The sequence below is a fragment of the Helianthus annuus genome, chromosome 10 (assembly GCF_002127325.2).
Source record: "Helianthus annuus cultivar XRQ/B chromosome 10, HanXRQr2.0-SUNRISE, whole genome shotgun sequence".
In the NCBI taxonomy this organism is placed as follows: Eukaryota; Viridiplantae; Streptophyta; class Magnoliopsida; order Asterales; family Asteraceae; genus Helianthus; species Helianthus annuus.
The window spans coordinates 96,749,170-96,768,327 of NC_035442.2; the positions used below are offsets into that span (position 1 = coordinate 96,749,170).

Here is a 19,158-nt window from a genome sequence, read left to right on the forward strand (position 1 = left end):
TTAGGCGTTTCAAGCGCGTTTTACGCAAACGACGCGTTAAAGTAGCATAAGCTACCTAAGCGGGTCGTAACGGGTCAAAAGCACTTAGGATAAGTTTCGTTTTAGTATGTAGGCTTTGTCAAACCATATTACATAAGTTCCCACACTTATTTGGTTTGCGAACCCTCGTACTACCCGATCCTCCGATAGGTCCGTTTATTAATGTAGGTGCCTTTATAGGTGCTGTTTGATTCCGTGATCTTCTAACATTGCTTGGTGGTTGTTCTACGACTTCTAAGCAATCTCAAGTGAGTACATAGTCCCCTCTTTTACTGTTTTCCAAACATTTTGGGGTGAAACACATGTGCCTACTTGTTACGTTCATTCTTTTCATGCTTTCATATCATATACTTGCTATGTTCATTAATACATTTGTTTTACATGACATTTTCACGCTATGTATGTTCATCATACTTAGTACATTTGTTTTACATGACATTTTCACGCTATGTATGTTCATCATACTTAGTGCATTTATTTTACATGACATTTTCACGCTATGTATGTTCATCATACTTAGTGCATTTGTTTTACATGACATTTTCATGCTTATATTTTGGGTATGACATTTGGTTTGTTTAAGTGGGACAATATACATTCATTAACATTGATCACGCCGCTCGTTAGTAGGTAATGGTACCATAGAAATTGACAACTCCCGTTCCTGAAATCCTGGGTATGTTTGGATTGGAAGGAATGACCGAATTCGATTAAAACATTTAGACAGATAGACCTTTAATTTGTTTAAAGGTTTATCACCACAGTTGCAAGGCTTGGATGTATGCATTTTCACAATACCGCATAAATGTTTGTATTCATTATAGCATGCATTTTCCACAAAACATAGCGTTGATTTAAACCATGTTTTACTTCAATACACTGTTTTGTGCATTTTTCCTATGGTTTAGTTGATACATATTTCACTAACCATACATTGACATTTTGATTACACATTACATGGTTGATATTTGACATAGACAATGTTGATATTGATATATATACATTTTGACATGGTTTTCACAATAACATTGGGCAAATAGTTTAGACATGGGCAACTTTCATTGGGTGGTTTATTTAAGTCATTCAACTTGGACTTAATCATTTTTCTTACAAATAACACATTTTTCATAAGACATTGTTTTACAACACTGTTCGATAAATATATATACAAACTCATTTTACTTAGTTATTCAGTTAACCTTACATTACTTTTTCACATATCATCTACTTTATCATCGCTTTTCAAATGATTTATAAAACAAAACATGTTACAAGGATCATGACTGACTTTGTTAAACAACCCTTTTCTAAAACCTAAGTCATGAATCCTATTTTCACAAAACCTATGTTACTCACTGGCATTTTTATGCTAACGTACTTTATTTTCACATGTGTTTCAGGAGCTAATGCATAGCTTGATCGTGATACGCTAGGGTGGACTTGGGCCTTAGTGACTTTAAAATGAAGCTAGTCTAATTAAAACATGTTATGTACTCTATGTTTCAGTTATTTCAAGACAATGTACCTCTTTTATTGATAAATAAGATAATACTTTAAATGCCATGGTTGTGAAACAATAATTCTGTTACAACACTCCCCGACGTTTCCGCCACGATTTGATGTTTTACGTGGTCGGGGTGTGACAGAAGAGTTGGTATCAGAGCCAATGGTTATAGGGAATTAGGTTATTAGTAATGCTTTGACCTAGACTATAACCTTTCTAGGACCCCAACACAAGTTGTCTTGTGTTTAGATTTTAAAACATGCACTTCACCTATCCTTAGGTGATCATCAAAACAAGAACCCAGATTTCTAAAACGATTTCTGAAAAAACAATCCTCCATTTTTTTTTTCAAATGATCCATTTTATTGTTTTGAACCCTTTTGACTTTTCAAATTGATTTTGGAAATTTATCATTTGCTTTAATGATTCTTTTGGCCTTGTGCCTTTCGAGTTTTCAAAATCCCGTCAAAGTTTGGGTCTAAATGATGTGAACACGTGCAAACTGGAAGGGTGAATGCCTGTACCCTGGGTTTTCTGTCTAAGGCTAGAGTGTTCGTACAAATCCACATAATCGGACCAGTCACTCTTACCTGGGAACTCTTGGGGTGAGCGTTCACTTATAGGCGAGCATGTCTTCGTTAAGCGTTGTTTATGGACCCATTTACTTTGATTAGTCACTGTGCGTCATTTGTTTGCTTTGTGATACAGACAAATGACCACCATCCTTGCTTTGTTGATTTTGTTTCATCTCGTTCTTTTCATCTAATCTTCTCACTCATTCCTCTTGTGTTTTTCCTCTTTTTAGCATGCCTCCTCGACGCGAAAATCAGCTACCCAATGCCGAACTGGCGGAAATCATCGCACAGCATATGGCTGCGGCGTTCCCGAATCTTATTGCTCAGTTTAACCAAGCAAACGTTAATCAGAACGCTCCTTGTAACTTTAAGAGTTTCAATTCGGCTAAACCACTCAAGTTCAGTGGTACCGAAGGAGCAACTGGGCTTCTTCAATGGTTTGAGAGTATTGAGAATACTTTTCGTCATGTTCAGTGTCCTGATAATCGCAAGGTCGAGTTTGCTTCAAGTGTCTTTCAGAAGAGGGCGTTGACATGGTGGAACGGGATTATGAGAGATCGTGGTGCTGAAGTCGCTTTAGCACAAACATGGGCTGAGTTAAGGACTCTCATGATGAGTGAGTTCTGTCCTCGTCATGAGCTACGAAAGTTGGAAAGGGAGTTTGACGATCTGAAACAGGTTAGTGGTGAGCACCGGGCGTATACTGATAGATATGAAGAGTTGAGTTTGCTATGCCCAACAATGGTCACCCCACTTGACAAAGCTATCGAAAGATACATCGATGGTCTACCTGATTCTGTGCAAGACATCGTTACTTGTAGTAAACCTACCACTGTCCGTCAGGCAATTGAGTTAGCTGCGACATTGACAGAATCGCAGGTCAGAAAGGGTAAATTGCATATGAAGGGTGACAAGGGTAAGAAGCAGGATTCTGACAAGAAGGATAGCAAGAAAGGTAAGAAGGGGAAGGATTCTGGCTCATCAAGGGGCTCTAGGAAGCGAAAGGCTTCCCAAAATTTTGCCATCACTGCCCAACAGAACCAGGCAGCTCCCAATCAGCCAGCGCAGCCTCCCGCGAAGAAACGATATGAAGGGAATGCACCTTTGTGCAATAGGTGCAATAGTCATCATCAGCAACAACTCCCGTGTCGTTTCTGTACCAACTGTGGGAAGTCGGGTCATCTTGCAGAAGTTTGTCGTTTTGCTCGAAATCAGGTAGCTCAACCACCTGTTCAACAGCAAGCTGCACGACCTCACTACCCTCCCGGCTCATGCTTTAATTGCGGAGACCTGACTCATTATCGAAACCAGTGTCCAAGGCTGGTTAATGCAAATCCAGTTCAGGCTCAGGCTCGTGGACGAGCTTTCAATATGAATGCTGTTGAGGCGCAGGCAGACAACGAAGTGGTGAACGGTACGTTCTTAGTTAATAATCAACCTGCGTCTGTTCTTTTTGATTCAGGGGCCGATAAAAGTTTTGTGTCTTTATCTTTCGAACCATTGCTTCGCGTGTCTAGAACAAAACTAGGTAAACCTTTGACTGTTGAAGTTGCGAATGGTGAACCCATTGTTCTTAATTCCATTCTTCGCAACTGCCAATTAAACCTTAGCAACCATCTTTTTCCTATTGACCTCACGCCTATGCGTCTTGGAAGTTTCGACATTATTGTGGGTATGGATTGGTTAGCCAAGCATCGCGCAGAAGTGGTTTGTTTTGAGAAGATCGTTCGTGTGCCGCTCCCGTCAGGTGAGATCCTACAGGTTCGTGGTGAGAAACCTGTTAGTAGCCTCAAGCTTATGTCTTGTTCTCAAGCTCGAAAGTATCTGCGAAAGAACTATGTGGCCTTCTTGGCACATGTTACGGCAGATAAAGACCAAGGTAAGTCTATTCAAGATATCCCTGTTGTTCGGGATTATCCGGAGCTGTTTCCTGAAGAATTGCCTGGTCTACCCCCAGCACGCCAAGTCGAGTTCCATATCGATCTCGTACCTGGTGCAAATCCTATTGCCAGAGCTCCGTATCGCCTTGCACCGTCTGAGATGCAAGAGCTATCTAAGCAGCTTCAGGAGCTTTCTGACAAAGGTTTCATCCGTCCTAGCTTTTCTCCATGGGGTGCTCCCGTTCTTTTTGTCAAGAAGAAGGATGGATCTTTCAGAATGTGTATCGATTATCGTGAGCTGAATAAGCTTACCATCAAGAATCGATATCCCCTACCTCGCATTGATGATCTCTTTGACCAGTTACAGGGTGCTACTTGCTTTTCGAAGATTGATCTTCGTTCTGGGTATCATCAACTTCGTGTGCATGAAGAGGATATTCCCAAAACAGCATTCCGCACTCGATATGGGCATTATGAGTTCACAGTCATGCCATTCGGTTTGACCAATGCTCCTGCTGTTTTCAAGGACTTGATGAATAGGGTCTGCAAGCCTTATTTGGATAAGTTCATCATCGTTTTCATTGATGATATCTTGATTTATTCTAAGACACGAGCTGATCATGAGCATCATCTTCGTCTTACTCTGGAACTCCTAAAGAAAGAACAACTTTTTGCCAAATTCTCCAAGTGCGAATTTTGGCTTAAGGAAGTTCAATTTTTGGGACATTTTGTCAACGAACAAGGTATTCATGTAGATCCCTCCAAGATCAGTGCGATTAAGGATTGGGATACGCCAACTACTCCTACTGAGGTTCGTTCTTTTCTTGGTCTTGCGGGTTATTACCGCCGCTTCATTAAAAACTTCTCGAAGATTGCAGTTCCTCTAACTGCTCTAACTCAGAAGAACAAACCCTTTGAATGGGGTTATAAGCAAGAAGAAGCGTTTCAGACCTTGAAGCAGAAGCTTTGCGATGCACCTATTCTAACTTTGCCTGAGGGCAATGATGATTTTGTCGTCTTCTGTGATGCATCGAAATTGGGTCTTGGCTGTGTTCTGATGCAAAGGAACAAAGTCATAGCCTACGCATCTAGACAATTGAAGGTACATGAGAGAAACTACACCACTCATGATCTTGAGTTAGGTGCAGTTGTTTTCGCTCTCAAAATCTGGAGACACTATTTGTACGGAACAAAATGCGTGGTTTTCACTGACCACAAAAGTCTCCAGCACATCTTCAACCAGAAGGAACTCAACATGAGGCAAAGACGTTGGGTCGAACTCCTAAACGACTATGATTGCGAAATTCGCTACCATCCTGGTAAAGCGAATGTCGTGGCTGACGCATTAAGTCGTAAGGAACGTACTCTGCTTCATTGTATTCGTGATCAATCTGCTATCCAAGCTCGATCCGATATTCAAGCCCGCATTTCTCAGGCTCAGCATGTTTGTGTTTCACAAGACTTGATGGGTAAGGAATTACCCTATCACATTAAGCCTGATCTTGTTCTAAAGGAAGATGGATCGTATTATTTCATGGACCGTTTGTGGGTCCCAAGCCAAGATAATCTTCGTACTTTGCTTATGGATGAGGCCCATAAATCTCGTTATTCTATCCATCCTGGCTCAGACAAAATGTATAAGGATCTTCGTACTCAGTATTGGTGGCCTGGTATGAAGAAAGACATTGCCTTATACGTTTCAAAATGCCTTACTTGTCTTAAGGTTAAGGCCGAACACCAGCATCCTTATGGTCTTTTAGAGCAACCAGAGATTCCAGTTTGGAAATGGGAAAACATCACTATGGATCTCATTACTAAACTTTCGCGCACTAAGAAAGGTCATGATGCCATCTGGGTAATTGTGGATCGTCTTACTAAATCAGCGCATTTCTTGCCAATCCGTGAGGATTTTTCTGCTGAAAAGTTGGCTAAAATCTATGTGGATGAAATTGTATCACGACATGGTGTTCCTTTGAACATTATTTCGGATAGGGATGCTCGTTTCTCTTCTCGATTTTGGAGAACCATGCAATCTGCTATGGGGACCCAACTCAATCTGAGCACAGCCTATCATCCACAAACTGATGGCCAAACTGAAAGAACAATCCAGACTTTGGAGGATATGCTTAGAGCTTGTGTGATCGACTTTGGTGGTAGTTGGGATTCACATCTTCCATTGATCGAATTCTCCTACAACAACAGTTATCACTCCAGCATCAACATGGCTCCTTTCGAGGCTCTCTATGGTCGAAAATGTCGTTCACCAGTCTGCTGGAATGAGATAGGTGAGGCTCAGATTACTGGACCTGACCTCATTCTGGAAACAACTGACAAGGTAAAGAAAGTTCGTGATAAATTACAGGCAGCTCGAAGCCGTCAAAAGAGTTACGCGGACCTAAAACGCAAGCCCTTGGATTTTCAAGTCGGTGATCAAGTATTACTTAAGGTCTCACCTTGGAAAGGTGTGATCAGATTTGGAAAGAAAGGAAAACTTGCACCTAGATACGTTGGACCATTCCAGATCATTGAAAGAATCGGTAAGGTAGCCTACAGACTTCAATTGCCTCCTGAACTTGGAAATGTTCATCCAACTTTCCACGTATCCAACCTCAAAAGGTGCTTAGCTGATAAGAACCTCCACATACCTCTCGACGAGATTCGTGTTGATAAAACACTCCACTTTGTCGAGAAACCTGTGGAAATTATGGATCGTGAAGTCAAATGGCTTAAACGCAAGCGCATTCCGTTGGTTAGAGTTCGCTGGGAATCTAAACGTGGACCTGAGTTTACTTGGGAACGTGATGATCAAATGAAGGCGAAGTATCCACATCTATTCCCACGAGTTTCCTCTAAACGAATTTCGGGACGAAATTCCCACAAGTAGGGGAGACTGTGACATTTGTGCTTGTAGTCATTGTAAACAGTTCGGTTATCAATGAAATAAAGTTATTCGATCCCAATGTTTGTCAATTCATGTTTGATGTTTTTCATGTTTTGGCTTTTATTCGATTTCAAACCCTATATCGCTTTCTGGAGAATTATATGCAAACTGGTACGAAAACGTAATCAGTTATATGCAACAAATACTCCGGAACATCAATTTATGCTTAACATACCTTAAATAACCTTTACATAACTTAGAAATAAGTTTCGAAGGCTTTGGTATGGCAAAATCTAGTTTATTCGCTTACAGGGACTAAAATTGACAAACTGCGAAAGTATGCCAATCTGAACTGTAACGAACATTCCGGAACATGATCATAAGTTAAACACACCTTAAATATCCTTTACATAGCTTAGAAATAGGCTTTGAGGGGTTTGGTGTGCTAAAATAAACTTTATGCTCATTCAGGGACTAAAAGCGTCAAAAAGTGCATAAGTTTGCACTTTCGCGCATATCTTACGTTCTGAATACTTCCGGACATCCAAAAATTTATGTAAGCATTAAAATATTATGTTTTAATGTTTGGCATGAGAAAAATCCATTCGTCGCGCAATTTGGATCGTTTTTCGCGCTTATGCGCATTCCGTCGTAATTAAGCAAACATCGCGATCGTACGACCAAACGAACCGACATCCGAGATATTTTTGAGCATGGTTTGAGTTCCCTATACTTTAACTTCATTTTAGAGGCTTGAAGTGAGGTTAACGGGCCTTAAACGTGTCAAAAATGGCCTTAAACGCATGCAGGGACCAAAACTGTCGTTTTGCAAAGTTTTTGCTGATCTGACATGGCTAGGCGGCCCACCTAGCATTTTGGTAATTCTCACGCGGGCCGCGTGAGGTCCCCAGAACTGCAAAAACAGTTTTAACAGCTGCTAACAGCTGTTATGCACTCAAAAACCCATTGCAAATGGTATTTTCGAATCAGGGGACTGAAATAATGGGCTCAAATGGTTTTTAAAAACTATGGGTACACATGGATGGCCAAGATCGAAGCACGCTTTGCGAGGAACGATCTTAACGGTTCACCAAATCCTATATATACCCCTCCATGTCTTGCCCATTTCCCTCACACTTGAATTCTGAGGTTGCTCTCTAAGTTGGGGTGCTTTGACACTTCATACCTGAGAGTACTCGGAATTCAATCTTGCGGGGACCCGTTGTAAGTATTCTTTTGTTCTTTTATTGCTTTTCGAGTCCGAAAGTCAAACTTTGTTTGACTTTCTGCATTGACCAGTTTATGGTCAATGCGAAGTTCGTTTGAACTTCATAACGTGAGCGTAATCACGTTGGTTATAGTCCCTAGCGACTATACCTACTGATTACCACGTTATCTAGGCTTAGTGACGAGCCGTAGTTTCGGTCAAAATGCGTTTTCTTGCGCATTTTGTAACCAAACTACTTTAGGGTATTAAAACCGTTTGTTTTAATACCAAAACCTGTTTTCTAAACATGTTCAAGCATGTTTAGCTCGTCGCTTTTAGTTTTGTGCTTGTCTAGGGTCGTAAAGGTAAGCGATCTAAACAATCGCTTATGCTTACGAACCCGACCCATTTGGTCGATCATTAGGATCCGACCAAACACATTAGGTGACCATAGTGTATAGGGAATAACCTTCCGAGGTTATACCTTATGGTCACGCCATTTGAGTAGTTGTATGACAAGTGGTTCTTATGCTTTAGGTAAATTACCAAAATGCCCTTTTTACACTAAAATTCATTTTAAACTTATGTAACATAAATTTTGACACCTAAACTGATTTAGCAACAATATTAAGTGTGTTAAGGCATATCTTGCTTGTCATAGGGCTAGTTAGGCGTTTCAAGCGCGTTTTACGCAAACGACGCGTTAAAGTAGCATAAGCTACCTAAGCGGGTCGTAACGGGTCAAAAGCACTTAGGATAAGTTTCGTTTTAGTATGTAGGCTTTGTCAAACCATATTACATAAGTTCCCACACTTATTTGGTTTGCGAACCCTCGTACTACCCGATCCTCCGATAGGTCCGTTTATTAATGTAGGTGCCTTTATAGGTGCTGTTTGATTCCGTGATCTTCTAACATTGCTTGGTGGTTGTTCTACGACTTCTAAGCAATCTCAAGTGAGTACATAGTCCCCTCTTTTACTGTTTTCCAAACATTTTGGGGTGAAACACATGTGCCTACTTGTTACGTTCATTCTTTTCATGCTTTCATATCATATACTTGCTATGTTCATTAATACATTTGTTTTACATGACATTTTCACGCTATGTATGTTCATCATACTTAGTACATTTGTTTTACATGACATTTTCACGCTATGTATGTTCATCATACTTAGTGCATTTATTTTACATGACATTTTCACGCTATGTATGTTCATCATACTTAGTGCATTTGTTTTACATGACATTTTCATGCTTATATTTTGGGTATGACATTTGGTTTGTTTAAGTGGGACAATATTGTAACGCCCCAAAAACCGAATTATTAAATTTCGAGCATGTTTTGTTTTACACGATGTGACATGGTAACTAAGTTAGTTAACTTAGTTATAGTTACAAGTTAAATATAAGGGATGGAAAAATTTGTGACTAACAATTAACAAATTACAAGGGTTAAAAGAGGATAAATAAGAAAGTGTTTTATTTAAAGAAATGATGTTGTGGCAAGTATGGGAATATGGTGAATCTTGAGGGGCCAAACTTGGGCAACTTGAAAGATGAAATTACATAAACTTAAAAAAAAAATAAAACACACACATTAGAGAGGTGTGTGTGGGCGATGGATTGAGCAGGGGAGAAGACAAACCCTAAAAACCACAAAATTCCCCAAATTGGAAGAGAAAAATGAAGGTTTGATGGATGCATGAGCTATATTCCCAACCATCTACACAAGATAAACACATGGTAAGTTGTATTTTGTGATTTGGTGATTTTGTAAGAAGTGGGTTTTTGATCAATCCACGAATTTGTATGAAATTAAGCGTTATTATGTGTTAGAATCACCATACAAAACATGTGCTATACATAATTTTATTTAATTAGGTGTTTGGAGATGAAACCCACCATAGGTTGATGGAGATGGCGACATGGGTATGTCACCCATGTCTAGTCTTTGTTCGATCCTAGATATGTTATGTTGTATGTGACCATCTTGCTAGTTAGATTGAGCATGGTATGAAATTGATTTGGCATTTTGCTTTGCTAATGTTTGAAAGTAAATAACTAGGAAGAAAAAGAATGAAAATGCTTGTACATTATGCTTAGATATTAGTACGCACGCCAAGTGTTCGATGAAATGCCTAAGAAAACAAAATTGTGAAATCGTATGAAAGTTGTGGGTAAGTATGTATAGAAGGTGTTTATGGTGTAGTCGTTAGCAAAATAATATGTTAAGTGTGCTGAAGGTGGAGTCCATATGAGAATTCGGATTGAATGTATGGTTTGGTAAAATTATGCATTAGGAGCTTGTACCTTGTGCTTGAATGGTGTAATGCTCGCCTTGTATTAGATGTGCTTGAATCATGGTAATTAAGAGCGAAGGTGTATGATATGTGAAAGTATATGTAAGCAAATGTGTATGCGAGTATGATTATGTGATCATGTGGTTGTAAGTACTTTAGCATCATAAGTACGAAATGTACATAGTGTCGTATGGTATGTGCTAAATTAATATGTGTTTTATGCGTTAACATGATGGATTTCATGAGTCTAAAAAGATGTGATTTTGGATGTATGCTTTATGTTTATTAGACTTGACCATGAAAGTCAAATGTGAGTTATGCTTTTGATATGATCATTTATATGTGTAATCATGTACACTAACAAGGATGTGATTGCGGTAACACGAAAGCATTAGGGATCATGTGGAAGTGGACTCAAGCACGAAAGACTAACGGGTCAAGAGGGGACAAGGAAGCCAATGCGAAAATGGACGCTCAAGGTAAGTGATTCCGTAATCACTTCTTAGTTGTTTATGTAATGTTATATGCAATTTAATTATATGTGATAATTGAGGTCGAATAGGAATGAATTATATGATGTCAATGAAGTATTAAACGGATTTTAGTTTTGATCCGAGCAAGGTAGGTGTGATTAAGAAATTGTAGCTAAGTAGTGGAATTGGTTACTTATGTAAGGAATTCCTTTGTTATTAAGGATAGAGCATAGTTGACTAAAATGCCCTTGATAGGTATATCGGGCAAACGACCTTAGAAGTCGTTTGGAAACAAGCTATTCGATTAGAGTAATGTCTTGGACAAGTATGAAAGCGAAGTATAGGGTTTGGTATGTCATAGTCCACTTAATGCGCAAATACCCATAACGGGTCAAAAATAAGCTTTTGAGCGAAAATGGGTTAAGAGGATGCAAGACGTCCGAGAATTTAATCTTTTATGATAGGTGCCAATGAAATTATTAATGTTCTTATAAGATTGAGGTCAAATAAACTGATTATGTTGATAAAAGCACGAACGGGTCAAATAGTTAGAAAATGATAATATGTCGAACGCACGTAAGTTAAGAATTTCCTTAAACCGAACGTGGGATTTCAAGTCCATATGATAGATGATTAAATTACGATCACGTAGGAAAAAGAATCGGGTAAAACGGACAAGAAATGAGAAAGTTATGACCAAAACTATAAAAATTCGTCATGCTGAAAGTTGCAGGTCTGAACCAGGCGCAAGGTTGCGCCCCCCTGGCACAAGGTTGCGCCCCTGATTGATGTCATCTGTATTGCGCCAGAACTGGCACAAGGTTGCGCCAGATTGGTTCCTTCTTGCGCCAATTGCTGGTTCTTTCATATTTTTCGCATTCTTCAACTCTAAACTTGTGTGAAGGCTATCTAAATACGTTATATGCATTATATAACTATATGTAAGTATGTAAGAATGTACGTGTAGATGTGTTTATGTTTGCATGTATGTTTTCGGGTGTATTTAAATAGATGTATGGCTATACATATATGAAAGTATGTACATATGTATTAAATGGGATTGAATGTACACAAAGGAATAAAGCTTGTATGTTATGTATGTATGTATGTATGTATGTATGTATGTATGTATGTATGTATGTATGTTGTATGTATGTATGTATGTAATGTATGTATGTATGTATGTATGTATGTATGTATGTATGTATGTATGTATGTATGTATGTATGTATGTATGTATGTATGTATGTATGTATGTATGTATGTATGTATGTATGTATGTATGTATGTATGTATGTATGTATGTATGTATGTATGTATGTATGTATGTATGTATGTATGTATGTATGTATGTATGTATGTATGTATGTATGTATGTATGTATGTATGTATGTATGTATGTATGTATGTATGTATGTATGTATGTATGTATGTATGTATGTATGTATGTATGTATGTATGTATGTATGTATGTATGTATGTATGTATGTATGTATGTATGTATGTATGTATGTAAATAAGTATGTATGTACATAAGTATGTATGCATGTATGTATGTATGTATGAAATGTGTATGAACATACGTGTGTAGGTACTTATCCATGAAATAGGATTTGTTGTGCATGAAAGAAAGGATCTTGTATATATGCTTATATATATGGCTCTAACATATTTGAATGGTCATGTTACTAATGGCGTGCCATGGTGAATGAAGTGTAACGCAGGAATAGCAAAGAAGTCTCACCGCGGGTCGTATGATCAGATGGAAAGCCGGAATGTAAAGAGTTAACGGAACGAAAAATAAACGTGAATGAATTTTACATGTTTACGATGCGTACTGATGTTTATGAATTTTATGTGGTGAGCGCAGGTAGTACGAGATACGAAGGATCTTCAAGGGATAGAGATCAAGGACCGAGTCACAAGACAGATTGTACGGGAACGTTGGTGTTGAAATTTAGAAAACCCATGTCATGTATTTAATTGTAAATGAGTCGGTTGACGACTTCATGTGAAAAAGTTATGTTAAAATGAAATTTTAAATAAGTTAAGGTATTTATAATGAAAGAAATTTTATGGCTTAAACTTCCGCTGCGACTTTTTGTCAATTACGAGTTAGGGCGTAACAAGTTGGTATCAGAGCCCTGGTTTGAGAGAATCAAGTAATAGGAGGTAAATACTTGAACTCAAACCGGTGTGCTCTCGTGACCAAGAACCCGTACAATCCAAGACTCGATCGAGGCCTAAATGCAAAAGCGAATGTAAGTATGTATTAGATTATGTATTTGAAGGAAACTAATAGTATGTTTTGTGAAGGGTAAGCGCAATTGTTGGAAGAGATGATCCGTGAATGCGGTCTAGGACCGGCATCGAGACAAGTAATGAAACGAATTGACCCCAGGTACGTAAACCTAACGTATGGGCGTATGAAATGGTATGGTTAAGCAAGTGAAAAAAAAATTTGAACAAATTATGATAACGACATGGTAAATAAGTTTTGAAAATGTTACACGAGCCGAAACTAAATTCTTCGGACATAAGGTGGCGATTACGCGAAGACACGAAACTAGTACGTGGAACGTGTACCTGGCCAGTACACAAGAAACGTATAACGTTCGTGAGACCGTGATAATCATTACAGGTATGTCCGATAGAGTTTGGTAGCAGCTAGGCGTGTGGGTGAAATGGGTAGTAGGACTCTTGGGGGATTGAGAGTACTTTGTAGGAATGAAAGATGTGAATGCAATACTTGAATCCGCGAGACGGATTCAAGGAATGAAATATGCGAATGCAATGCTTGAATCCGCGAGACGGATTCAAGGAATGAAATATGCGAATGCAATGCTTGAATCCGCGAGACGGATTGAAGGAATGAAATATGCGAATGCAATGCTTGAATCCGCGAGACGGATTCAAGGAATGAAAGATACGAATGATGCAAATCCCTTGCGGATTTGGTTAATATAGCGAATGCTATAATAAGCTATGCAAGTCGACCGGTTCAAGATGAACAAGTCGAGTAAGGATAATGTACCATCCGTTTAGAACGGGTGGTCGTGAATGCAGTAACAAATGTATGAAGTTCAATCCGTTATACGGATAGAACGAAAGATTTATGTTGAAAGCAATTAACCCGATGTGACCGGGTCGTAAGCGGTGTACTTGAATTTCATTATGAGAGTATATGCCATTACCCCTTTAATTGGGTAATCGAATGTGTAAAGGAAATGAAAGTATATGAGCAAATGGAACTAAAATGTTAGTATTGTAAGCGAAATAAGTATTATGACTAACTTTCAAAACGGGAAGGGCAAGTGTTTGCAAGAAAACACTGGGACAGTGAAGCGATGAGATCGTAAGCATGTCTGAATTGAAAAGGAGTACAAACATGTACCTCGATACGTATGTATATATAAATAATAAGAACGATATATTAAGAAATGGCCATGTATTGACCCGTTATGAATAGGTCTAACACACTAATGTCTTAAGAAGGAATTGAGAAAGTATTGACATATAAATGAGGTGATGTGATAAACAACGTGTCTGAATGAGATCGAATGAAATGTGTAAATCACAAATTTTATAATGAGATTGACAGTAATCATGATGCAATAAAGCCACCTAGGACGGTGAAAGAATTCTTATGAATGGAAGCTCATGTTACCAGATGGACAAGATCAACCCTGTTAAGATACGGGTTCGTGAAGGAGCAAGTCAACTCGGGTTGTTACACGTTGGCTCGTGCCAAATTAGCGAGGTTAGTAAATGGTTTAACTTGTGGATGTTAAATAGAAAGTTACATATTGAATAATACTTCTATGCGAACTGGTGGTACTGAATTGAGTGATCGTAACTGTGGAAATTCTGATAGAATATAAGAAACGACAAGTATCGATAAGAAATGCTAACCTTGATGCTCGGCTTGTTGGCCATGTTCATTTGAACAAGGCATTGTAGAAAAGATATGCATGACATAAATAACAATAGTAACCATGAAAATAATGCTTAGTCTTCATGTTAAGTACGGATAAGTAGGTGTAAAAAGGGTGATTTGGTTGTAATAATAAGTCTTTGAATGATTGCAGCAGGCGTATGATAATATATCGACCCTTCCTATGAGCTTAAAGCTAATCAGAGGTAATGATAGTAATGGAATGTGTAGGATAGCTCTTAGTGAACCAAATAAAAGATAGCATATGATGTATGAGTAGTATGAAATAAATCGATTTATTTTGATTAGTAAATGTATGAATGTAATATGGTTAAATAGGAAGCTAGAAACAAGTTGTGACCTTAGGTCTTTACGAGTAATAATTGTATATATTTGGAATAAGTTCAATGAATGAAATGCTAGTGATAGTATGTACTAGAAACTAGCAATATAAAGTGAAAGACACTAATAAGAGCTCTGGATCAGACCCTGACCTCGTGTGATTATGAAAGTAAATTACTAATTTAAGAAGATAAGGACAATGCGTACGATCATAATTATTCATGAATAAGACTTTTGCAAAGACCCCGAATGACTTATGTTGTAATGTGCCCTTTGAATGAGTACAATAGAAAGGTAAGAGTAAGAACGAGAAAGGTTTCGGGGACGAAACCTTCTTTAAGGGGGGTAGACTTGTAACGCCCCAAAAACCGAATTATTAAATTTCGAGCATGTTTTGTTTTACACGATGTGACATGGTAACTAAGTTAGTTAACTTAGTTATAGTTACAAGTTAAATATAAGGGATGGAAAAATTTGTGACTAACAATTAACAAATTACAAGGGTTAAAAGAGGATAAATAAGAAAGTGTTTTATTTAAAGAAATGAAGTTGTGGCAAGTATGGGAATATGGTGAATCTTGAGGGGCCAAACTTGGGCAACTTGAAAGATGAAATTACATAAACTTAAAAAAAAAATAAAACACACACATTAGAGAGGTGTGTGTGGGCGATGGATTGAGCAGGGGAGAAGACAAACCCTAAAAACCACAAAATTCCCCAAATTGGAAGAGAAAAATGAAGGTTTGATGGATGCATGAGCTATATTCCCAACCATCTACACAAGATAAACACATGGTAAGTTGTATTTTGTGATTTGGTGATTTTGTAAGAAGTGGGTTTTTGATCAATCCACGAATTTGTATGAAATTAAGCGTTATTATGTGTTAGAATCACTATACAAAACATGTGCTATGCATAATTTTGATTAATTAGGTGTTTGGAGATGAAACCCACCATAGGTTGATGGAGATGGCGACATGGGTATGTCACCCATGTCTAGTCTTTGTTCGATCCTAGATATGTTATGTTGTATGTGACCATCTTGCTAGTTAGATTGAGCATGGTATGAAATTGATTTGGCATTTTGCTTTGCTAATGTTTGAAAGTAAATAACTAGGAAGAAAAAGAATGAAAATGCTTGTACATTATGCTTAGATATTAGTACGCACGCCAAGTGTTCGATGAAATGCCTAAGAAAACAAAATTGTGAAATCGTATGAAAGTTGTGGGTAAGTATGTATAGAAGGTGTTTATGGTGTAGTCGTTAGCAAAATAATATGTTAAGTGTGCTGAAGGTGGAGTCCATATGAGAATTCGGATTGAATGTATGGTTTGGTAAAATTATGCATTAGGAGCTTGTACCTTGTGCTTGAATGGTGTAATGCTCGCCTTGTATTAGATGTGCTTGAATCATGGTAATTAAGAGCGAAGGTGTATGATATGTGAAAGTATATGTAAGCAAATGTGTATGCGAGTATGATTATGTGATCATGTGGTTGTAAGTACTTTAGCATCATAAGTACGAAATGTACATAGTGTCGTATGGTATGTGCTAAATTAATATGTGTTTTATGCGTTAACATGATGGATTTCATGAGTCTAAAAAGATGTGATTTTGGATGTATGCTTTATGTTTATTAGACTTGACCATGAAAGTCAAATGTGAGTTATGCTTTTGATATGATCATTTATATGTGTAATCATGTACACTAACAAGGATGTGATTGCGGTAACACGAAAGCATTAGGGATCATGTGGAAGTGGACTCAAGCACGAAAGACTAACGGGTCAAGAGAGGACAAGGAAGCCAATGCGAAAATGGACGCTCAAGGTAAGTGATTCCGTAATCACTTCTTAGTTGTTTATGTAATGTTATATGCAATTTAATTATATGTGATAATTGAGGTCGAATAGGAATGAATTATATGATGTCAATGAAGTATTAAACGGATTTTAGTTTTGATCCGAGCAAGGTAGGTGTGATTAAGAAATTGTAGCTAAGTAGTGGAATTGGTTACTTATGTAAGGAATTCCTTTGTTATTAAGGATAGAGCATAGTTGACTAAAATGCCCTTGATAGGTATATCGGGCAAACGACCTTAGAAGTCGTTTGGAAACAAGCTATTCGATTAGAGTAATGTCTTGGACAAGTATGAAAGCGAAGTATAGGGTTTGGTATGTCATAGTCCACTTAATGCGCAAATACCCATAACGGGTCAAAAATAAGCTTTTGAGCGAAAATGGGTTAAGAGGATGCAAGACGTCCGAGAATTTAATCTTTTATGATAGGTGCCAATGAAATTATTAATGTTCTTATAAGATTGAGGTCAAATAAACTGATTATGTTGATAAAAGCACGAACGGGTCAAATAGTTAGAAAATGATAATATGTCGAACGCACGTAAGTTAAGAATTTCCTTAAACCGAACGTGGGATTTCAAGTCCATATGATAGATGATTAAATTACGATCACGTAGGAAAAAGAATCGGGTAAAACGGACAAGAAATGAGAAAGTTATGACCAAAACTATAAAAATTCGTCATGCTGAAAGTTGCAGGTCTGAACCAGGCGCAAGGTTGCGCCCCCCCGGCACAAGGTTGCGCCCCTAATTGATGTCATCTGTATTGCGCCAGAACTGGCACAAGGTTGCGCCAGATTGGTTCCTTCTTGCGCCAATTGCTGGTTCTTTCATATTTTTCGCATTCTTCAACTCTAAACTTGTGTGAAGGCTATCTAAATACGTTATATGCATTATATAACTATATGTAAGTATGTAAGAATGTACGTGTAGATGTGTTTATGTTTGCATGTATGTTTTCGGGTGTATTTAAATAGATGTATGGCTATACATATATGAAAGTATGTACATATGTATTAAATGGGATTGAATGTACACAAAGGAATAAAGCTTGTATGTATGTATGTATGTATGTATGTAAATAAGTATGTATGTACATAAGTATGTATGCATGTATGTATGTATGTATGAAATGTGTATGAACATACGTGTGTAGGTACTTATCCATGAAATAGGATTTGTTGTGCATGAAAGAAAGGATCTTGTATATATGCTTATATATATGGCTCTAACATATTTGAATGGTCATGTTACTAATGGCGTGCCATGGTGAATGAAGTGTAACGCAGGAATAGCAAAGAAGTCTCACCGCGGGTCGTATGATCAGATGGAAAGCCGGAATGTAAAGAGTTAACGGAACGAAAAATAAACGTGAATGAATTTTACATGTTTACGATGCGTACTAATGTTTATGAATTTTATGTGGTGAGCGCAGGTAGTACGAGATACGAAGGATCTTCAAGGGATAGAGATCAAGGACCGAGTCACAAGACAGATTGTACGGGAACGTTGGTGTTGAAATTTAGAAAACCCATGTCATGTATTTAATTGTAAATGAGTCGGTTGACGACTTCATGTGAAAAAGTTGTGTTAAAATGAAATTTTAAATAAGTTAAGGTATTTATAATGAAAGAAATTTTATGGCTTAAACTTCCGCTGCGACTTTTTGTCAATTACGAGTTAGGGCGTAACAAATATACATTCATTAACATTGATCACGCCGCTCGTTAGTAGGTAATGGTACCATAGGAATTGACAACTCCCGTTCTTGAAATCCTGGGTATGTTTGGATTGGAAGGAATGACCGAATTCGATTAAAACATTTAGACAGATAGACCTTTAATTTGTTTAAAGGTTTATCACCACAGTTGCAAGGCTTGGATGTATGCATTTTCACAATACCGCATAAATGTTTGTATTCATTATAGCATGCATTTTCCACAAAACATAGCGTTGATTTAAACCATGTTTTACTTCAATACACTGTTTTGTGCATTTTTCCTATGGTTTAGTTGATACATATTTCACTAACCATACATTGACATTTTGATTACACATTACATGGTTGATATTTGACATAGACAATGTTGATATTGATATATATACATTTTGACATGGTTTTCACAATAACATTGGGCAAATAGTTTAGACATGGGCAACTTTC

The 19,158-nt window shown here is 37.8% G+C and overlaps 1 long non-coding RNA gene across 1 annotated transcript; it reads left to right on the forward strand.

The window, feature by feature from the left end:
• The first annotated feature begins 15,768 nt into the window (after nucleotides 1-15,768).
• On the forward strand, nucleotides 15,769-18,554 carry LOC110882236. Its single transcript, XR_002560024.2, has 3 exons — nucleotides 15,769-15,930; nucleotides 16,877-16,966; nucleotides 18,430-18,554. It is a non-coding gene; the product is annotated as an uncharacterized LOC110882236 (long non-coding RNA).
• The last annotated feature ends 604 nt before the right edge of the window (nucleotides 18,555-19,158 follow it).